A 9,687-nucleotide genomic window follows, 5' to 3' on the forward strand; every position below is an offset into this window, starting at 1 on the left:
AACTGAGCGATATAAGTGGGCAGGAAAAGAGAGGCGGCAGAGAGACAGCAGCCACACTGACACCCTCCATGTCAGTGCCTGCTAGTCACCTGTGCTGAACTGCTTCCCTTTTCTGAACTCACCCCACAAATTATTCACTCATTCATTCATGCATTTATTCACTTATTGGCAGGGTCTCGTGTAGCCAGTTTAGCCGTAAGTACCCTATCTAGTCAAGGCTGGCCTTGAACTCTTGATCCTCTTCCTGCCTCTACTTCTCAAGTGCTGGGATTACAGACATGAACTACCATATCCCAGCTACTTTTAGAATGTTAAATGTGATTCAGTCAAATAAAATAGTAGGCTGGTTGTGGCAGTGTATTTCTTTAATCACAGCACTTGGGAGACACAGGTAGATGGATTTCTAAAAGCTCCAGGTGAGTTTGAGGCTAGCTAGCCTGGACAACATGATGATCTCTGTCTCAAAAAAAAAAAAAAGTTGGCTCAGAATCCGGGGCCTTCCATCCCAGCATCCATCCCCTCTTCCCTGCTTCATTCCAAGAACAGTTTCTCCAAGTCCTATCCTGTCCTTTAACACCTCTCCCCCAAACACCGCTGACACATATCAGTCACAGACCATCCAAAGAGAAAATGCCACCACTCTAGGAGACACAGAGAGTTTATGGAGGCCCTAAGCAAAAGACAGCCTTCCCTCCCTGCCTGGCTTAAGAACAGAGGAACACTCACCGGGCAGATCATCTGGGTTCCCTGAAGCCCAGAAGTGGATAGCCCTGCTGGGTGCTTAGGTACAAGATGCCTGCCTGCCCAGCTCTTACTCTGGAGGGCTGGCCAGGCAGCCCATCCCAGGCCCAGACTTTCTTGGCATCTTTAGGCAGGAAGGGCACTGCCTCAGGGTTGGGAAGAACAAGGAACGACATCCATCCTAAGCAAAGGTATCTCCCAGAGAGCTTGACCTAACCCTCAGCTCACTTTCCTCTGGACATTGTGAGATGAAGGTCCAGGAAGCCAGGGATCCAGAAAAACCAGCAGAGGCTAATAGAGAGGTTGATCTGACCCAGACCCCTTCCCCACCCCCACTCCAAGGCCAGGGAGGCCCACATAGAGGTGTTTGCTTTTCCTGTCTCCACACTGGTTCCATTCAGAGTGGCCCACCCCACCCCAGGCCAGCAGCCAAGGAAGCCGTGCACCAGGGAGAGAGATCACTGCCCAACCTCCCTTCTATCCGTGTTGTGCTGTGTGAACATGGACATGGCACGGCAGCCACAAGGGCCTCCCAGTTTCATGGTGCACTGGGGAGAGGAGAAAAGAGAAAAAAGACCAGGTAGAGGAGAGGAAAGAAATATATGGAAAAGAAGTTGAGAAAGACGAGGAGCACACATAAAGTGCTGGGAAATGGAGCTTCTGAGGAGGCCCTGGGCATACAGTCAGCATGAGCAGCCGCTGGGCAGAGGGCCGGGTCAGCTGGCAGAGGCTTGGTCCAGAACCTCACTGTCTTGCTTTGTGCTGAGACACTGATGCTGGGATAACCACTTGAAAGCAAGCATCTTCTTCATCTCATCTCTGGACCAGGGGTCCAGGAGGGGTCCAGACCTAGTCTGGGGGTAGGGAAAAGCGGGTGAAAAGTTTCCCCAAGTCAGGAGGCCATGGAAGAGGCATCTCAGGGGTCTTGCTCTTTGCTCTCTCTGACTGTCATGTTGGTACATAAAGGGGGTAGAAAGGTCAGGCGTGCCCTTTCAAGCCCGTGAGAAAAACTCTGCCCATTTCCCTAATCCATATTTATTGGTGTGAGACATTGGGGTGGGAGAAAGCCCCTGCCCCACCCACAGCCCCAGCCAGGCCAGGTTAGCACTAAGAACAGGCTCCATGTTACCCAAATCCTACTCTTTGTCTCTAGATCGGCTCCAGAGTTTCCCCCATCCCAAGTCCCCGTTGAGGTTGCCAAGCAACCATGGAAGGGTAGCTGAGATATTTTCTTTATTACAAGCAAAGGCAAGACAGAATTGTGGTCCCAGAGCGGGGCAGAGGGTGCTGACAGTGAGGGCACCCTGTACTCTGGAGGGCCTACACTGTCCCGATGTGCTCTGAGCATTGGCATCGAAGAGATAGGACCCCAGAGTCCATTTGAAGCAAGAAGAAAGAACTGAGTGGTGGGAGGTGGACGGGGCTGGCAGCCATCATTCCAGGCTGAACATGACAAGGCAACGTCCAGGAGACCCAGGCCTTCCTGTTGCCACCAGCTGTGCTCTCTGCATTAAGTCATTTTCTTTCTTTGGTCCTATGTTTTCTCCTTCATAAAATGGGAGTACTATTGTATATTATCTCATTTAACCCTCATGAAAATTCGATGAAACATAATTTTCCCCCTCCCTTTTACTGGTTAGGAAACAGGCTCAAAGATGTGGCACCATGCGCCTAGCTGGTAAGGCAAGGTGCAGTCCCTCAGCCTGACTAGTGTTGGCTAACAGCTTTGCTGAGAGCTAAGTTACACATCGCACAATTTGCTTGCCTAGAGTGTACATTTCAATGTTTGCATATTCAGTTCTGCATGTAAAACTACGACTTATTTTATCTTTTTTATTTTTTTGTTTTTCCCAAGACAGGCTTTCTCTGTGAATCCCTGGCTGTCCTGGAACTCACTCTGTAGTCCAGGCTGGCCTTAAACTCTGAGATCTGCCTGCCTCTGCCTCCCGAGTGTTGGGATTAAAGGCACGTGCCACCCACCACTGCCTGGCTTATTTTATTCTTCTATCATTCTTTCTAAAAAGAATTCCCTCCCCCTCCCCCATTCCCAAGATGGACATACAACACAGTGTAGTGCTGGAATCAGCATTCTACCTATGTGACCCTATATGTAATTCCTAGTTACACGCACTTAAACAAACAAACAAACAAAAAAACAAACACAAAGCCAAAGAACTCATGCAATGCTTGTTTAATCTTGATCTAGGTACCCATTAAGGAGAAAATGCTCTTCTAGGTGCTGGGGATAGAGTGGTGAGAAGGACACGATCCTGTCCAGACAGGTCATCCATTCTAATGTAGAGACAGACAAGACAGCTCATAAATAGGACACACACAGAGTGAAATAGATCAGGGAGGATGACAGCACAGTGTGATGGCGGAAGCCTGCTAGTTAGATGGTGACGAATTTATTTCTGTACTGAGAGTGGAGCCCAGGGCTTTGCACACGCTAGGCAAGTGTTCTGTGACCGGGCTCTATCCCCAGATCTATTACTTATTTTTAAACAGGCTTCTCTAATGGCCTAGGCTGTGTTCAGACTTGGGATTCCTCTAAGTGCCGGGACTGCTGGTGTGTCTGGCTATCACAACGAGTACTTTGGACTAAATGGCTTGCTTCCACCCCGCCCAGAGAGAGGACTAGCATTTGCAAACTGCAGCATGAAATACAAGGGGAAGGGCTCTTGGGTCCTGAGTGAGGACAGAGGACTTAACTTCATGTGTGGGGCACCTGGCCAGCCACCACCAAAGAGAGCACTCTGTAGACCTTGAAGCTCAGACTGAGCCAGTATTGGCCTGAGGGGCTACATGAAGGAATAAGAAGACTGGCTTGTGTTCCAAGCTGGCTTCCAGGCCAGCTCAGAGTCAAACTTGGATTAGCAGGAGACAAGACCACAGAGTTGAAAATACTCAGTGTTTTTTTTTTTGTTTGTTTGTTTTTTGAGATGGTTTCTCTGGACTCCCTTTGTAGACCAGGCTGGCCTCAAACTCAGAGATCTGCCTGCCTCTGCTTCCTGGGTGCCGGGATTAACCACATAATCCCACTATCCAGTTGCAGTATGTGCTCTTAACTGCTGAGCCATCTAACTTTGAATTTTTGATCCTCCTGCCTTGGTTTTTTTTTTGTTTGTTTGTTTTTTAAGATTTATTTACTTATTTATACAATGTTCTGCCTGAATGTACACCTCCAGGCCAGAAGAGGGGACCAGATCTTATTATAGATGGTTGTGAACCACCATGTGGTTGTTGGGAATTGAATTCAGGACCTTTGGAAGAAACAGCCAGTGCTCTTAACCCCTGAGTCATCTCTCCAGCCGGGGCTTTGAATTTTTGATCCTCCCAAGTGCTAGTATTACAGGCATGTGTCACCACATCTAGCCTTTTCCCATTCTTTACCTTTTGCTCAATTGTCTTAAAGTTGGTTTCTTTTTCATCCATCTACCCATTCGTTTAATTATTACATTAATAAAGCATTCATCCCTGCACTTGTCTGTCATTCATTCAACAGTGTCTCCTGAGCATAAAGCGCCAGTCCTGGTGGGAAGTGTGCTCACAGCGTGTGGACGTCCACTGCTGTTTTCTGAGAGTCGCTTTTCTTTCTTTTAGTTGTGCATGTGTGCGTTTTGTTTTCTCTGTGGAGCCCTGGCTATCCCGGAACTAGCTCTGTAGACCAGGCTGACCTTGAACTCAGAGATCTGTCTGGGTCTGCCTCCCAAGTGCTGAGAGTAAAGTTGTGTGCCAGCATACCCAGCTTTTCATAAGGGGGGATGAAGAAACGGCTGGATGAGCTAAATGCACACCGAAGCCAAACATGTATGTGTGCAGTAGGTCAGATAAACCCTTCTTCATTGGAAGCAGATGCCAGATTTTGGATTTTCCCTCACACCGTGGAAGACAGGCTGTAACCAAGGTCCAGCCCCTAAGAGCTCGTCTGCCCTAGAAGCCCACGGTAATGCTGCTTCTTCCGGAAATCTCCTATCTTCCTGTTGAAATGAAGCTCTGCCTTCTATAATCTCAGAGAGATTTGCCAGTACTGCAGAGTGCTTCCCCTGCCTCTGCCCCTTGCAGTGCGGGGACTGGAATCTAGATGCCTGTTTGTCTGCCTGCCCTCTAGCTGTGGGAGACAACGGCACTCTGTGGATCCCTCCCCTCCCTTAGCTGGCAACGTACACACTAGATGCTCACTAAATGGTGCTCAGTGCAGACTGGAATGAACATAGATGGATCCTACTCTGCTCCTGCCAGCTTTCTCCATCAAACCAGCAGCATTGTAACTGGTCTGGACCAGATCATTCAAATTTCCTTCATTCCCAGCAAAACTTTATAAACATGTAAATGTGCCTTTCAGGATCCCCGTGGCGTTTAGGGTAAAATCACAAATCCTCCCGATGCCCTACCAGTCTTGGCAGGGCCAGCCTCCAATTGGTCTCTAAGGTCCAGACATTGGGAATCCGGTCCCTACTCAGAACTTGTCAGAACCTTTCTTTGCTGGCATCTCTGCTTGGGAGTGTCCATCTTTGCCCATCCCACCCTCAAGTTTCTTTCTGGGGATTTCCATTAGCTATGATTTGCCTCAGGTACACACTGGGTTATCTCATTTGGGAGGGAATGCCTGCCTGTCCTTTGCTGTCCTGACTATCACAGGGTAGGCATTCCATACATGTGCAGGATTTTTGCTGGCTCCTCATTCTGTGAGGGTAATGATAAGGGTGAGGGAAGCTTTAGCTGAGACTTCGAGGCTGTGGTCAAGAACTTGTTCAAGGTTCTTGATCAGATCCCTAGTACCACAAATAAAAGCAAACCCAGAGTAGTGGAGTAGCCATGTCTGGAGAAGGTGGCAGAAGGGAAGAGTTTTGTTTTGGTCCTCCATGCCTAATCCACCTGGGTTGTATTCCCTCCAGACTGCAGTGGGTTATAGCTTATGCAGTCTCCTCGCTGCCTCTGCTTTAGCTCACGTAGGCGGGTTCCTTTGGATCTGCTAGGAAATAATTTGCAGTAGGCAGGACAATCTTAGGACACAACCCTGCTTCTACCACCTCCCAGCTAGCTCCAGTCAGTTTCTTTATCTGTAAAATGGAGCTGATAAGACACCTACTTCAAAAGTTGTTGCCAGAATCCAGGAAGCTGCTGCCCTTCTTAACCATTTACTATCTGAGATGAGTTTTGCTATATTGCCCAGGTTGGTCTGGAACTCTTGGATTCAAATAATTCTCCTGCCTCAGTTGCCCTGAGAAGCCAAGACTACAGACACTTAGTGCCTGACACACAATACTTACTGTCAGCATCTAGGGGAACATTCCCAGAGTTGGGATTTAGCTAGCAGGGCTCCCTCTCTTATAAACCCAGAGATCACATTTTGTCAATTTTTGTTAAGAACAACCTCACAACTCTTGTGTTGTTCCTTTTAAGGCACAGGACATGCAACTACTCACGCATATTTAGTGAGGAGTTGAGGGAGGGCACTGTACTAGGCGGGTTCCAGAGGCACAAAGGTCCACCCTATCCACTTCCTGTGCTAGTGAGAAGGATCCCACAAATCTACAATCACAAAGCAACTGGGTACATAGCAGAGCTGCCCACAGGGTACACACAAGAGAACATTTCAGGGCATGAGTGCAGGGTGTGTCATGGACGAGGTAGGGTCCTTGAGGAACCCTGGGGTGGACAGAAAGCAGGATGCTCAAAGATCACCATACCATTCACTCCTTTCTGGGATGTGACCATTCACTGGGGGAAGCCAAGCTGAGCTCTGGGGATGGAGCTTTTTCAGCATCAGACCTGCTCAGGGTACACATCAGACCTTCCTCCAAGCTCCTGAACCTCTGGATGGGTGGGCCCTCCAAAGACACAGGAGACAAGCATTAACAGACTGCTGGTCTTTTCACACCCACCTGCTTCCCTCATCGCTGCTGCTGCTGCTGGATGTCCAGGAGCCTGGAAATGGAGCCCTTGTCCTTGGGGAGGGGAGGGGGTAGCTTCCAGGTCCCTCTGGGGGTGTGGTCTCTGGAGACTGCATCTTCAGTCTGTTAGTCGGGACTATTCGCTTCCCCCTTATTCTTCAGATAAGCATTCTAAGGGGGGGGTGACCCTCTGACCTCCAGACTGTTACCCCCTCACATGCGGGAGGAACCCCTGGAAAGGAGCTTTAAGGAATGAGGACTCAAGAGACCACACATAACGAAGTGGCTGGAAGGCAACTTGGGTCTTAAAGATTCTGGGGTCCCCTGGTTACTCTTGGGGAGCTCAGCCAAGCTTAGAGAGGCCTCATTCAGGTCCAGAGTCCAGGACCGAGATGTGGGTGCCTGGCCCTGGAGGGAGGGGGCCACCGGCAAAGGGGTCAGGCTGAGGGAGCAGGCGGGGCATCAGGAGTGGAGGGTGCTGAGTGGGGGTGGGAGGGCGCAGGGTCCGGTCGGTGCAGGGTGGGGGGCGGCCCCCAGGGAGGGGCATGCTATGTCTTTAAGAGCTGCCTGAGCGCAGGTTGCAGCTGCCTGGCCAGCCCGAGAGACAGCGGAGATTCATTACCCGTCGACACAATGACCATTGATGGCCCCGTGGCGTTATTCAAATCCAGTACCAATTGCAGCCGAGCCCCTTTCTCCGCGCCAGGCCCGTATTGTTGGAGCGGCCCACTAAAAGCCCGCCCCGGCCCCGAGCCGCCAGAGGCGCCCGCTCGGGTTCAGCCCTGCGCTTCACCAGCACGCCGGCTCCCGGTCCGGCTCCCTGGGCGCTGCAGGTGACCCGGCGGCGCATTCCGGCGCTCCCGGCTGCCCAGGCTACCACCCTCGACTCAGCCACAAGGAAGCAGAGAGCGCCCGAGCCGGTGCGTGCGCGGGGCCGGGCGGGGGAGGGGGCCCCAGGAGTCCAGCACCCCAGACCAGAGGCTCAGAGGCGCCACCGGCCTCGGCCCCAGTTTTGTGGATTCCCGGAGAGCCCAGTCTGGGGGCGGGGATAGGAGAGTCGGGGTTCCCTGGGCCTGACAGAATATTCCTCCAAGCTGGGGTAGCCCAGTAGCCCAGAGACAAAACGCGGGTTACTCTAGGGACCCTTGGCCACGATGGAAGGAAACACGCCGGGGGCGATGGGGATGCCCGAGCAGGGCCGGGATCTGCATGCCCGCTCTCTGGTCCACCTTACCGCGGGATGGGCTGCGACTGCTGAGCTTCTGGAGGTATTCGGATACGCAGCTCCCGAGATCTGGTGTGCGCTTTTAAGGAGCCAGGCAGAACCCCAAGGGGGACCGGGCCCCTGAACTCAGGGGCTTCGCCACTGATTGTCCAAACGCAATTCTTGTACGAGTCTGCGGCCAACCGAGAATTGTGGCTGGACATCTGTGGTTGAGCTCCAGGCTCAACAGAGACAGGGGCCGCAGAGAGGAGGTCCACGCTGGGAGACCGGGGCGGCAGCCGGCAGGGCACAGCACGAGCAGAGTGGCCCCAGAGTGGTATGCAAAGGGACATTAGTCCTTGCCACTGGCGCCGCCATCCTCATCCTCGCCTCCTTCCTTCTCCTGCTCTGCGGGTGACCCGTGTCAGCTGGCAGGGTCCTTGAGTTGATCGCACCGAACAGGTTTCCCCGCTTTCTAATTTCGGCCGGAACGAAGCTGGCACACAGCGGCGGGGCCCGAATGTGCTTCGTGCAGCCGGTCCCTGGCCAGAACCGCAGTTAGTCGGGAGTGAAAGCCAGATGCTAGCAGAATTCGTTCGCTACCTCGTTTTGAATTTGTTTCAACCTGTCCCCTGACCAGTACCCCCAAACAAGAAGGAAACAAAAATCCGAAACCAACCCGTATAACCCAAACCAGCCAACCAACCCTTCCCACAAGCTCCTCTGGACCGACTGAGGGGCGAGCCTCCCACCGCTGCCAGAAACAGAAAAGCTGGGGAAAGATGCGCTCCAGCCAGGCAATCGCCTCGGCTTTGGAATTAAGAACTTGGACAAACGAATCCTTTTCATTAAAAATAAATCTACGGAGGTAGTGGGACTTGTTTATTTCCTCAAAAGCAAGGGCCACGAGTCGCATGGGAGGGGGTTTGTTGGACGCTGATGGGGCTGAGTGAATCACCCGTCTCTGACCCCTTTCTGCTAGAAACTAAACCAACCTGAGTGGACTAGGGTGAAAGTGCCCTGCCAATTTGCACAACGGCAGTGGCACCCCAGATGGGGAAAGCTGGTTTCCTCAGCCCATTCTTCTAACAATCAGTATTAGCTGGGGTGCCATGGAAGGCGGGAAGTCCCCCATCCACATCCTCCCAGCCATCAGCTGCAGAAGGCACCCTAGCACTTATATCTAGTAGCAGAAGCTTAGGAACAAGGAAAGGCTGAGCCTCTATTTAAAGACAAGCTATGAGAACTATGACAATGCTTGACCTCAGCCCAGCCTCACCAGCACTTTGACCCAACACTGGCTTTACTTTGCACCCAGCCAGTTCCTACCAGTAACTCCAACGTGACTGCTTCCACTCACAAGCCCAAGGATCTGACTCTGTGGCAGTGCCTGGAACAGCTCAGGAAACTGAGGTCATTCTCTATGAGAATCTGCCCAACAGTGGCCCACAACTTTAGGCACTCTGTTCTATGCAGGGTGAGGAATTCCACCTTATTGACATTAATATGAAACATTTTGGGTCAGATGAAGCTTTTTTTCTGCAGGTCATGAAGTCGTGGGGCTCAGCAATCTTACTTAGGCCACCCTCTTCTGAGTTCTGGGACTGCTGACTACAGTCGGCAAAACAAAGCCTGGCGTTAGACTGGTTGATGAGAATTTCTGGCTTAGGATCCTGGACTAGTCATTATGGGTCTACACTGCCTTCTCCACCTCTATTGATGGCCCTACTGAGCCACTCTCTTTGCAACAGTTTGCAAATGTTTTAGCCTTTCAGGTGAAGGCTGTCTCTGCCCATGGATTCGAGGGACACAGGGTACCACCAGTTTCTAAGGATGAAGCAAGGC

Source organism: Psammomys obesus, unplaced genomic scaffold (genome assembly GCF_907164565.1).
Source record: "Psammomys obesus unplaced genomic scaffold, mPsaObe1.curated_primary_1811, whole genome shotgun sequence".
Classification (NCBI taxonomy): domain Eukaryota; kingdom Metazoa; phylum Chordata; class Mammalia; order Rodentia; family Muridae; genus Psammomys; species Psammomys obesus.